Here is a 13,273-nt window from a genome sequence, read left to right as displayed (position 1 = left end):
AGGGCTCCTACTCATCCTCTGTGTTCAGCCTCTCTGAGAACATGTGCGTATCTCAGAAACAGCGTGCATCCAGAGAGGGTTTAATTATAGACAGGCTTCTTCCAGTTCTACATTGTTATCTGTCACGAGAAGGGCAGGCAGTGAACCTCGGGTTAGAAACAAATACTCTATGTACCAATACGTGGAGCTACACCAGATCATTTTGCTATTTAGTAGTTGCGTGCTATGGTATTCACTGGATTTTCAAGCTGGAGTTCATCATATGCATACAGCTGAAATGTGTGTATGGCAGAAATGTGTGCGGGTACAACTGAAAAAAGTGCACTCAATGATTAAATCATGATACTTATTAGCATATAATGAAAATATATGTGTTGCACTAATGTGTGGACTTCTATTAGAGAGACAGGGATAGAACTGACTTTTAACCAGATCAGAAGAGCCACTGACATTTATCAGCTGTTCACTAACCAAGAGCACTTGGAAGGAGGATAATTAGGTCTTCCTTGTCTTTATGATGTTTTAAATGCAAGCTTTGGTGGTTTAAAGAGTTAATTCAGTGTCCAAAATAACAAGCACCACCTGGTTGGAAGTCCCAGGAGAAGAATAAAAGGGGCTCTGCCCAGAGAGTTGGCCCCTCTAGAGCAGGGTTGGGGGATCCCATGAATAGCCCATGGTAGGGGGAAGCTTGCACTGCCATGGGGCATCTTTGCACCGGTTCAGTGGATGAACGGAGCACCACACTCACAGGAGGACTAATAGTCACGTTTGCTGGTTGTACAGAGGTGGATGCTAGGCCATGCAAAATTCCACTTCTGCGCAGTGCCGTTGCTGGAGACTCCTCTGCTAGCTCTGGGGTTGCTTCTGAGCCTGGTAACAGATTATACAGCTGTGGGACTCAGCTCTTCCTATCCAGTTCCTTTGGGTCTGTCCATGCTTGTGTTATCGGGGTGTAAGGTCCCTCGCCCGAGGTACTGTCAGACCCTTGCACAGAAATGCAGCCTTTTCCCATGCCGACAGACATAAAAAAGGGGATGAATTAGCACAACTTCCTATGCCTAAAGACGTTTTTTTGGAAAAATTCCAAGCGCCCTTGTGTAAATGGACTTCAGAAACATACCAGGAAATGAAAGAAGAACCCTTGGGCCAATGCCTAAAAATTATGCACATATATAGAAGTACCAGCCCGCAAGAACAAAAGCAAATAATAACAGTTAAAAATATTCCTTGTTTTTAGAGCTCCATGGTCAGAATCAGTTTGACATTGTGGGGGAACCTATAAATTCTGTAAGATCTGCTGTGAAACATGCTGATAGAGAAAAGCTTTACGAGACAGGACTAGGTAGTATAGTATGCCATGGATGAACAGAAGGCTGGAGGAGGGGGGGGTGCCTCTTTCTAGGCATACTCTCAGTGTCACTTGCTGGCCAACACGGGCCACCACAATAATGGCAGATACCTTCTCTCCCTCTCTAGACCTCAGCACACCACCTCCGTGATACATTCAGGCCAGATGGGCTCTGAACAGGGATGCAAGCTCAGATCCCCCCACCCTGCAGCACAGCACTGAGGGCCCTGTCTCTCCAATCTTAAATATCGCGTTATGTTCAGACTCACCGCTTACCAATTCGATCCCCGTTGTTCCCCAATAATCATTTCGTCCTCCCACGGAACCTTTTTCGCAACCTACCCATTTGCTAAAAAAAAATATCAAATGACATCTTTTTGTTTCTAATTGTTTCTGTACATTCAAGTGGACTAACATGGCAGCTATTCTACTTTTGCCTCTTAAAGACAAGTTTGGCACACAAAATAGAGTTCTTCTGATTGAGTCTCTTAGAAATTCCTCTTATTCCTAGCTTGACCTTACGTGTGTCAGGGCCCTCACTTGCCACATTCACAGTGATGTCACTCTTCTGATCATAAGAGATCCTCACATAACATTGTCCTTATCTGTACAATATCATTTTCTTTCTGAAAGCTGATTCCCTGCAAACATTTCTTTTTTGTTCAAGCTATGCACTGTAAAAGCCGAGGGCAGAACTAGGGTGGGCAGGAGGAAGCCCTGTGTTCCTTTGGCCTCAGAGTTTATAAAACATTTCCTTCTCTCTTTTCTGGGCAGCCCACAGTGGGTTAAGCCAGCAAAGCAATGTGTTTACATCCTAGCAGGGAAACCTGATGAAAGATAATCCAAGAAAACTTCAAAGTGAGATGCCTTGGGCTGATACCCAAACTTAAAAAACAGCAGCAGCAAACAGCCTAATTACCAACTAACATGAAAGCAAGACTGTATGAGAGCGACAGAAATATTGAAGCTACTGATGGGTGGGTCTAACATTTTTGTTTTTAAGAATAGATATTTTATTTTTTTATTTATTACAAGACTTGGATGCCACTAATGACCGAGGCAATTAGATCTGGAGATGAAGCACATCATTGGCTTACATATAAAAGCAGGCACCTCTATGACAGGACTTCTCTTTTGCAGTGTCCAGGCAGCAAAATCATTTGAAAATCAAGCACTTAACAATATTCCTTCTGACAAGACTTAGTGTGCCTGGACCTCGTATTTAAATGAGGTTGACAGGACCACGTAGTATCCGGACTACCAAGCTATGTAACCTGGACACCCATGTTCCAATCTCACTTTTGCCACCAACTTATTTGGGCATTTTTCAAACAATTTGAATTAGTAACCAATCACTTAAGAAAACTGTTCTAGCTAATGAAGACACTCTTCAAGTCTTAGCACTAAGTACCACTATGGAAGGCCCCTCAGCTTCCCTGAATTTTTTGATTAAAAAATGTATGCTTTCCACTAGAACCTTCACTATTACCATCCTCAGACCCAAGTGACAAAAGTATTTCCAAATCACTCCAACTCCCCCACCCTATATCCCACATCTGAATTCAGGACAATCTTCCACAGTGAGGCAGAGAAGATCATTCAGAGGATGTCAGTCACCTTGCCCCTCAGGTCCCATACCTCACAAATCTATTTGCAATCTGAGACAAGCCCTAGCCCCCTGAATAACCACCATAATCAATGCCATGTTAGCCCAAGGTTGCTTACCTCTTTCACTTAAAAATGGTATGATCATACCCATCTTAAAGCAACCTAACTTCCTCTCCAGAATAGTCAATGACTATTGCCCAGTCTCTAGCTGTTATGATTTTTGTGGATCCAACAGAAGAGACTAACAGTCTTACCTTGGAACGGAGACTGGAGCGAAGACAATTGACAAGTGGTCAGCGACCAGAATTGGACAGGTGACCAAGACAAGCAGCAAACAGTCCTGTCCAGAATCAGTGTGTCAGGGCAGGCAGAAAACAATCCAAGTCCAGAATCAAGCAGTGAGTTGAGGCAGGCAGCAAACAATCCAAGTCCAGAATCAAGCAGAAGGTCAGAGCAGGCAGCAAACAATCCAAGTCCAGGATCAGGCAGATGATCGGGGCAGACAGCGAATAATCCAAGTCCAGATTCAAGCAATGGGTCGATGCAGTGAAGGGAAGCCCAACGACAGAACTCACACACAACAGGAACTCACAAGGCAGGAACAGGAAGTAGGGGGAACACAAGGAGCAGGACAATCAGCACAATCCAGGAAAAGCAGCAAAATGCCTACTCACCAAGCCTGTTGCTGAGGCAAGGAGCTGTAGGAAACTGATGCTTAAATGCTGACTGCTTCTGACCACTTCCGCTGGGACTTCCGGTGGGGATGTTCAGCATGGCGGGAAGGAGGAGCCAAAATGGAGTGTGCCTCACATCATGCTTATCATCAAATCATGCTCATCATGTTCATCATCATGCTCATCATCACATCATGATCACATGATCATGATCACATCATGATCATGTGATCATCATCACATCATGCTCATCATGTTTTTTAGGGAGCCGCTGCTGTTGCCGATGATGACATCGCCACATTGAGGAAACGCCACAGACAGGCAAGGATCGCATCATTACCTAACAGAACCTCTCCCCACAATGTCCCTTCCCTTGCCGCCTAGGCCAAGGCTTAAATGGAAAGCATTGATGAAATTCCTGAACAAGTTGAGAAGCTTGAATATTTCTGGCTGGTTCCCAAGAGTTTTCCTCCAGGCCATAACCTTTCCAGGAGATCAGGTATTGTAGTTCTTTTCTTCCTTTCCTAACATTCAAGATCTCGTCTACTTCATACTGTGTGTCATCTTCAAATATTGTAACTTGGCTTCCTAGTTGTTCAAGATAGAATTGCAGGCTTAAAAAGAGATACATGAAATACATCGTGAATTCGAAGATTGGAAGTTAGTCTGAGTTTATATGTGACATTTCCTATTTGTCTCTCAACTGGAAAAGGTCCCACAAATCGAGAAGCAAATTTTAATGAGGGTATTCGTAATCGGAGATTGTGGGTACTTAACCATACCAATTCTCCTGGATGGAACAATGGTGCCGGTCGTCGATTCCTATCTGCCTGTTTTTTAGCGTGAGCCATGGCCTGATCCAGAAGCTGATGAGTATTTTGCCATAATTCAAGTAATTCTTGGGTAGCGAGACTGATGGCCGGACATGTTGATATAGCAACAGGCAGTGGTACTTGAGGATGTCATCAAAAGACCAGATAAAAGTGTGATGTCCCTGTGGCATGATTAACAAGATTGTTATGACACATCTCGGCCCATAAAAGTAGGGAGGACCAATTGTCCTGACGCTGGTTCACATAACATCGTAGAAAGTTTTTAAGTGATTGATTAGTTCACTCCACTAGTCCATTAGATTGAGGATGATAAGCTGAGGAGAAATGAAGTTGAATTCTGAATTTTTTACAAAGGCCCTTACAATAATGTGCAGTAAACTGAACTCCTCTATCAGAAAAGATATGATGAGGAAGTCCATGTAGTTGAAAAACATGCTGAGCAAACAATTGAGCCAACTCTGGTGCAGATGGTAGTTCAGGGAGAGCAACAAAGTGGGCCATTCTTGAAAAGTGATCAACCACTTCAGAACCACTTCAGAAGAGGGGAGATCCGTGATGAAGTCAGTGGTGATGTGAGTCCAGGATTTCTCAGGGACTGGTAGCGGTTGAAGTAAACCCCAGGGACTTTTCTTGGCTGCACATGTAGGATAAGATTCCATATATTGTCTGGTGTCATTCTCCCACTGTGGCCACCAATAGTGTCAGTAGAGAAGTTCCTTAGTTCATCAGAGTCCTGGATGTCCTGCAAGATGAGAGTCATAGGCCCATTGGAGGTCTCATTCTCGCAAACATTTATGGACTACAGTCCTCCCCACCGGAACCGTGAAAGTAAGGCAATCATGATTCCAGCTGGATCTATAATGTGACGAAGTAAGTCATGGGTTTCATCAGGATAAAATCTTCTGGATAGAACGTCTGCCTGTTGATTTTTTTCTGCTGGGCGAAAGCACAAGTTAAAGTCAAAACAACTGAAAAATAGAACCCATTGGGCTTGTCGGGAATTTAGCCGTTGGACGTGAGAAATATATGCCAAATTCTTATGGCTGATGTAGATCGTGACAGTATGTTAACTCCCTCCAGTAAATGACGCCATTCTTCTAATGCTAACTTAATGGCAAGAAGTTCCCGGTCACCTATAGAATAAATTTTTTTCGAGAAATGAGCACAGATAATTCATTTCCCAGCTGCATCAGGTTGTACAATAATCACTCCAACTCCTATAGAGGAAGCATCTACTTCAGCAAAGAACAGTCTGGTAAGATCTGAATGTTGCAAACAGAGATTCTTGATGAATTCTTTCTTTAATTGTTGAAAGGCTTGAAACACATCTGGGGTCCAATTGTGTACATCTGCCCCTATTTGGGTTAAGGCTGTGAGTGGAGCTGCCAATGAGGATTATCCATGGATGAACTGACGGTATTAATTAGAAAATCCCAGAAAATGTTGTAACACCTTGAGGCCCACAGGTTGAAGCCAGTCCAGGACTGACTCGAATTTTTTTATGTCCATCCGTAACCCAGTTCTGGAAATTATATAGCCCAAAAAGAGTAATGAAAGGCACATTTCTCTAACTTGGCATATAATTTATATTTACGTAGATGTTGAAGAACTTGTCGTACATGGTCTTGATGTTAGTTCAATGTCTTGAAAAAAATAAGAATATCATCCAAATATACGACAATGTGTGAATATAAAAGGTCTCGAAATATGTCATTTACCATAGCCTGGAATATTGTTGGGGCATTGCATAGTCCGAATGGCATGACTAAATATTCGTAGTGGCTATCGCATGTGTTGAAAGCAGTTTTCCATTTGTCTCCTTCTCGAATACGAATCAAATTATAAGCTCCCCATAAGTCTAATTTAGTAAATATCTGTGCTCCCCTGAGTTGATCAAAAATCTCCATGATGATTGACAGAAGATACCAATTCTTCTTAGTAATGGCATTCAGGCCACAGTAGTCAATGCAAGGTTGTAGAGACGCATCTTTTTTTCCAATAAGAAAGAACCCAGCTCCTGCCGGGGATGAAGAAGGTCTGATGAACCCTCTGGCCAAGTTATCCTGAATATATTGATTCATAGCCTCTGTTTCTGGAACAGATAGTGAATATACTCTTCCCTGTGGGGGCATTTTTTCCCGGAAGTAATTCAATAAAACAATCATAGTCTCGATGCGGAGGTAAGGTCTCGGCTCGCTGTTTACTAAAGACCGGCAAATTCCACATACAGAACAGGTAACTCGGGAAGAGATGGAATTGAACGCTGAATTTTGAGCGCTGATGCCCTTATTTGGATCAAACAATTCTCATGACATTTTGGACTCCATTTAGCCAATTGCAAGTATCTCCAATCAATGTGAGGTTGGTGTAACATTAACCATGGTAGTCCCAATATTATCTGACAGTGGAAGGGAGCACCTATATACAGATCCTTTCTTGATGTAGAAGGCCGGTTTTCTTAGTTAGAGCTATTGTGATTTGGGAAATTCTCTCCACCAGCGGTTCCCCTGAAACAGAAGATACAGTAAGAGCAACTCTCAGAGGTTCAGTGGGAATTTGATACTGCTGAACTATACTTTCTTCAATGAAGTTCCCAGCCACCCCAGTATCTAAGAAGGCTTGAAGATGTATCAGGTTCTTATTCATGGAAAGACTTACAGGAATTAGGATCTGTGGAGAGGAAGCTGAATGACCCAGGGTGGACAAGAAGCCGCATAATGGCTGACCCCCGCACAATATAAACAGAGATTATGATGCCGAAGCTGCTATTGTTTTTCAGGCGAAATCTTAACTCATTTTATTTGCATGTTTTCCTCAGAGGAGGGTTGAGATTCCTGAGGTTTGGGGGGAAGAACTGGACGTTGAAACATAGGTGCTAATTGCACTGGACGACGAAGGGAGGCTCTCTCTCTAGATTTTTCCTGAAACCGAAGGTCCAGACATATTGCCAGCCAGATCAATTCTTCTAAAGAATCTGGAGGTTCTTGTCCAGCCAACTCATCCTTTATGGATTCTGATAGTCCTTGGCTGAAGATGGCTATAAGACTATCATCTCCCCACCGAAGTTCATAGGCTAAAGTCCGAAACTGAACTGCATACTCTCCAATGGAGCGAGAGCCCTGGCGAATTTGTAATAGGTCAGAAACTGCAGAGGCTGAACATCCTGGTTCATCGAACACCAAACAAAAGTCTCAAAGAAACTGGTCCAAGTTGTCCAATAAGGGATCATCTCATTCCCAAAGTGGAGATGTCCAAGCTAGTGCTGAACCCTCCAGAAAAGAAAGAATAAAAGTGACCTTTGTTTTGTCACTGGGAAATAGTGGTGCTTGGAGTGAGAAGTGCATTTTGCACTGATTAATAAATCATCTGCATTGGTGAGGATCACCATTGAAATGAGGAGGAGGGGCAATCGAAGAACTGCACTTGCGGATGATCTGGGAGGAACCGGTGCTGGTGAGGATATGTCAAGTGCATCCATTCGTGCCACAAGTCTTTCAAGAACCCCCATTACTTGATCCAGAACTCCTAGCTGTTGCTGAAACCAGATCGCCAGGCCAGGAATGGCTTGTAAGGTTGTTAGATCCACCAGTTCCATGGCTTCAGCAAACTATTATGATTTTTGTGGATCCAAAAGAAGAGACTAACTATCTTACCTTGGAACGGAGATTGGAGTGAAGAGAATTGACGACTGGTCAGTGACCAGAATCGGACAGGTAACCAAGATAAGCGGCAAACAGTGCCATTCAGAATCAGTGTGTTGGGGCAGGCAGCAAACAATAGGGATGTGCAGAAGGGACGGATTCGTCCGATTCGGTATTCATATTCATCGGGACCCAAATACATTGCATTAATTTTCATAGGGGCACTCCATGAAGTTAGCATTGGGCACATTTAAAACTAATCAGAGAAAGTTCTTTTTTACTCAACGCACAATTAAACTCTGGAATTTGTTGCCAGAGGATGTAGTTAGTGCAGTTAGTATAGCGGTGTTTAAAAAAGGATTGGATAAGTTCTTGGAGGAGAAGTCCATTACCTGCTATTAAGTTCACCTAGAGAATAGCCACTGCCATTAGCAATGGTAACATGGAATAGACTTATTTTTTGGGTACTTGCCAGGTTCTTATGGCCTGGATTGGCCACTGTTGGAAACAGGATGCTGGGCTTGATGGACCCTTGGTCTGACCCAGTATGGCATTTTCTTATGTTCTTATGTTCTTAGGGGGAAACCCGATTCGTCCATTAGTTGAATTTGGTATTCGTTTTCCATTAAAATATACTGTACATTGTTGTTTTCCATTAAAATATACTGTATATCGTTTTCCATTAAAATATACTGTACATTGTTGTTATTTTATTATATTATATATACTGTACATTGTAGTTATTTTATTATAGTTCCATGTATTTATATATTTACTCAGTTATTCGACTGTTACTTGTAAGCGCCCCACCCAAAAGTTAATTGTTTGATGTAAACCGATACGATGTGCGAACAGTTATCGGTATAGAAGAGACTTTAAATAAATAAATAAATAAATAAAACAAAAAAAAAACCCTTCCCAACCCTTTAAATTTAATTAACTACAACCTCCCACCCTCCTGACCCCCCCAAGACTTACCAAAAGTCCCTGGTGGTCCAGCGGGGGTCCTGGAGCGATCTCCTGCACTCGGGCCGTCGGCTGCCGGTTTTCAAAATGGCACCAATAGACTTTGCCCTTACTATGTCACAGGGGCTACCGGTGCCATTGGTTGGCCCCTGTCACATGGTAGGAGCAATGGATGGCCGGCCATAGGTTTTCTTCATTGGGCTCCATCTGACGATGTCACCCATGTGTGAGGACTAACATCCTGCTGACCTTGGAGAACATGTGTTACAGGTAGGCAACTCAGCTTTCTGCATCTTTTCCCCTGGCTCTTGGTTGAGAGCAGTATAAAATTTACAACATTTTGCTTAGTCTTCAAATATGTGAATCAGCAAGTTTCAGAATATCTTTCCTAATTTCTGTTCTCATGCACTCCCATGAGGGAGCTTCTATCTTCCCATCACGCCCTTTTCTCCTCCCCTTCACTGGCTTCAGCATGAGACTTTGCGCATTCAGCTGCTCTGCCCCTAAAATATGGAACAAGTTACCTTTAGCTCTGCACCTGGAAACTTGTTTCTTTTAATTCTGGAAAAAAGGTCACAGTTCTTTCTTTCCAGAGGCAGGAGAATTGTCCCTCTTTGAGACAGTTTAAACAGCATCTCCTTTGCCAGAGACCTTTCCCGCTGTTGTGGCCAAGGTTGGTGGGGTGGCACATGTTTCCATATTGTCAGTCTCTAGCTGGAACCTCGCAGGTTCCCTCGATACCCTCTTCCCAGAAAAGGGGTCCCGAACCCACCCAGCAAAGTCTCCCAGGGGTAGGGAGGGAAAGCAGGGATACATTTAAGGAAAACGTCCTGAGTGAGGATGTTAATCTGGAGAGCCTCTGAAATAAATAATTCCTGAAGTAAAAGGTTTAACAATTTTATTTTACTATAGGAAAAGGATTAGGAGTTAGCTGACAACAGACCATATACCAAGTATTTAAGTCTGTTCAACAAGTGTCTTTGAAAAAATACTGCAAGATAATATTTTTCTTTTGTAGATATGCTTAGGAAACACTTTGAAATTTTACCAGATTCAAACTCCTTTGTTTAACATAGAATTATTGTGAAAACAATATTAACAATTATTTTTTCTCTTTTGCAGAAACTTAAACTGAAACCAGCTATGAGTCACATAAGTTGTATCTGTATTTTTTTTTCTTTTACTCTGATGGTGTTTGTACTCCCAGCTTATACCTTGAGTCTTTCTATTTTTTTTTTGTACAGAGTCCCTCCCAGTAAGTATTTGTTCTTCCTCTGTGAGTGTCTTTTGTTTCTCAGTATTTCTTTCTCCTTTGTGTTACTGTACTTTTGAAATGCATGAATGTCCCTACTCTGGCCAGACTTAGTGCGATTTCTCAGACTTGTGTTCCCACTTATCTCTGTCTGTTGCTGTGCAGACTCTGATGCGACAATCTCTGGTGCGTCAAACGTATCTTGGTAATGGGTCCAGATGTCATGGGTGCCGAGCCTTCCGCCGCCTACGTCTGCCTCCAGGGAGATACCTGCTGCCTAGCTATAACAAATCAATAATAAAGCCTTTCTCTCGGCAGCAATAATCTTCCCGCAGCTAAGAGTTTCCTAGTAAAGGTGTCTGATGATTTGGTGAAACTGATTCTATAACTATTGAAAATAACAGATAATTGAAAAGTCCCTGTCCTGAATTTCTTAGGGGGAACAGCACTTACCTCTTTACAATCTTCCCACTGCTGTCTAAATAGAACTGGTAAAATGAAACTGCAATTCTGTTCACTTCTATTACTGTTAACTACCCTGTCCCCTTTTTTCTTTTAACCCTGTCCCCTTTTTTCTTTTAACCTTTCCTGTCTTTCTTCTTCCAAAACTTTTAGTCATCCAGTAACACGAATTTTACCAGTCCTCGAGACCCCTCTGGTGCAGGCTGGCTACACCAAATTTTAACTGAAGTAAGGCAAAGCTGGTCAGCAGCTCTTAACTTCCTTCTTCCAACATCCCAGTCTTCCTGCCCAGGTGTCCACATGAAAACCATTTTTCTTAGAGAGCAGATCCTTGCTCTTTTGACATCTTACAAAGTAGTGCCAGTCTTTAAAAATCATCCCACACCTTATTCCTGTAACTCTCCAGCTCCTGAGTACCCTAACACAAGTGCCAGCCACTTCCAATTCATTTCTATCATTTTTTAAAATAGCTGCACTGTCTGAAAAATCCCAGGGGGGGGGGGGGGCAGATTATTGTACATCCCTAGTATCCTTATGCTGGGCATCTCACTTCCAAAAGCCACAAGGCTAGCCCTCCTGCTTTTGAGTTTACTGCAGGAGAGATGTTGCGTATCCCGTCCGTGGCCCCACCACTGACGGCCCTGCTCACCTGGTCTGTGCCCCGACAGGCCCCAGCCCAGCGTCCCCCGCTGCTGCAGCCAGCCACTGCCGTCCCCGGCACTCCATGTCAGCATCCTCCACCTCCTCCAAGCCTTTGACCTCCCAGGCTGCCCTGCAGGCCTTGAGCAGGGCCTCGGCATTCTCCCGTGCCGGGACCACGCCCTTAGGCACTCGCACGCGGATCCTGCGGCCCTCTAAAGGGTCCGCGACAGGCACTCTCTCCACGGCGCGCCCGGATGACGACAATTGAGCTTCCTACTTAAAGCGAGGCCCTGTCCCCAGGACCTCGCCTTGGCAAACAGGACGGCAACTAGCTTTGACCCATGTTCCTTGATCCTGTGTCGTTCCTGCGTTCCTTGATCCAGTCTCTGTTCCAGTGTTCCTACGTTCCTGTGCTCCTGTGTTCCCGTGGTCCTCTGTGTTCCAGCGTCTGTCCTGATTCCTGCTCCACGTTCCTCCTCTGGTAGTACCTTCTCGGACTGATTCACGGTACTGACCCCTGCTTGCCTGACCACATTTGACCGCTGCCTGGAACTGACCACTGCATGCCTTTGACTATGTTTGACCACTGCCTGGAACTGACCTTTGCTTGCCTGACCACATTGACTGCCGCCTGGAACTGACCTCTGCTTGCCTATTGACTACTCTCGGACTGTTCTCAGAACTGACCCTTGCTTGGCTGACCACCCTCGGACGGATACCCTGGCTTTGACCCCTGCGCTCCACTCAGATACTTTATTCGCTACTCCTGTGACCACCAGACCAGCCTGCTCGGGCGCTGCCCGCGGCCTACCTCAAATTAGACCTATCTCGCCCGGAGGACTTCCTTTTCCTGTTTCCTTCCAGAGGTCTCCGGTGATCCTTGCTCAGGTCTAGTATATCCTGTCCTCATCAGCCACGCACCTTTGCTCGTGGTGGGCACACCTCTCTGCTACCTCTTCGGGAGACCCTCAGAGGCCCACCTAAGCCCAGGCAGTCCAGGTAACCAAGGGCCCAACCTGTGGAAACCCTGGATTGCTATTGGTGAAGCTCCAGCTAGCCTCTGTCTCCTCCTGTGCTCCGCCTCCTGGTGGCAGGCGCTCTCTGAGTCCGACCAGAGGGCCGTACCAATCCTGCATCAGGCCAAGGGTCCACCTCCAGTGCAGCAAGAGAGACAGTGAGAAAGTGATTTTAAAAGGAGTTACACATATAAATGTAACATACTATCGTAGCAAGTTTCGAAAGCCTTTTATGCATGTAAAGCACACTTACACAGGAATAACCTATGGACAATTCAATGGCATATAGTGTAGCAATTTTCAAAAGCCCACTCACATATGTAAATTGCATTCATACAAGTAAAACCCAGTCTTATGCATGTCAATCCTTTTGAAAATTACGCCCTGAGCCTGCAGGTAAAACCTGGACTGGATCCCTGCAAGATCTGGAGCTCTTGTATAGGAATATTACTGGGCCACAAAAACATCCCCAACCACCCTGGCATGGGAGATGGGGGCTAGTATTGGGCATCCCATTACTCAATCTGCCCATTTATTTATTTTAAATGTTTTCCCTGGTGGCTACATTGAAGCTGCCTCTGGGTTTTCTCTCCACCTCCTGATTACAGCAAGGACCTACCCAGAGCTTCTGTGCGGTTCCCATGTTCCCGTGTACCCTGGGGATCTTGATTGCCAGGGGAGGGCCCTGCTGCTTATGTGCCCCCCCCCCCCCCCACCCCAACCAAATGATCCACTCAGTCTGCTCAGCGAGCTTATGCCAGTATCTGCTGCACTATGCAGGTTACCCCATGTTTAACAGTTTACCATACCTTAAAAGTCAGGGTCATCGGA

This window comes from Rhinatrema bivittatum, chromosome 5 (assembly GCF_901001135.1).
Source record: "Rhinatrema bivittatum chromosome 5, aRhiBiv1.1, whole genome shotgun sequence".
Lineage (NCBI taxonomy): Eukaryota > Metazoa > Chordata > Amphibia > Gymnophiona > Rhinatrematidae > Rhinatrema > Rhinatrema bivittatum.
The sequence above is the reverse complement of the archived record's forward strand: the minus strand, read 5'-3'. Positions refer to the sequence as shown.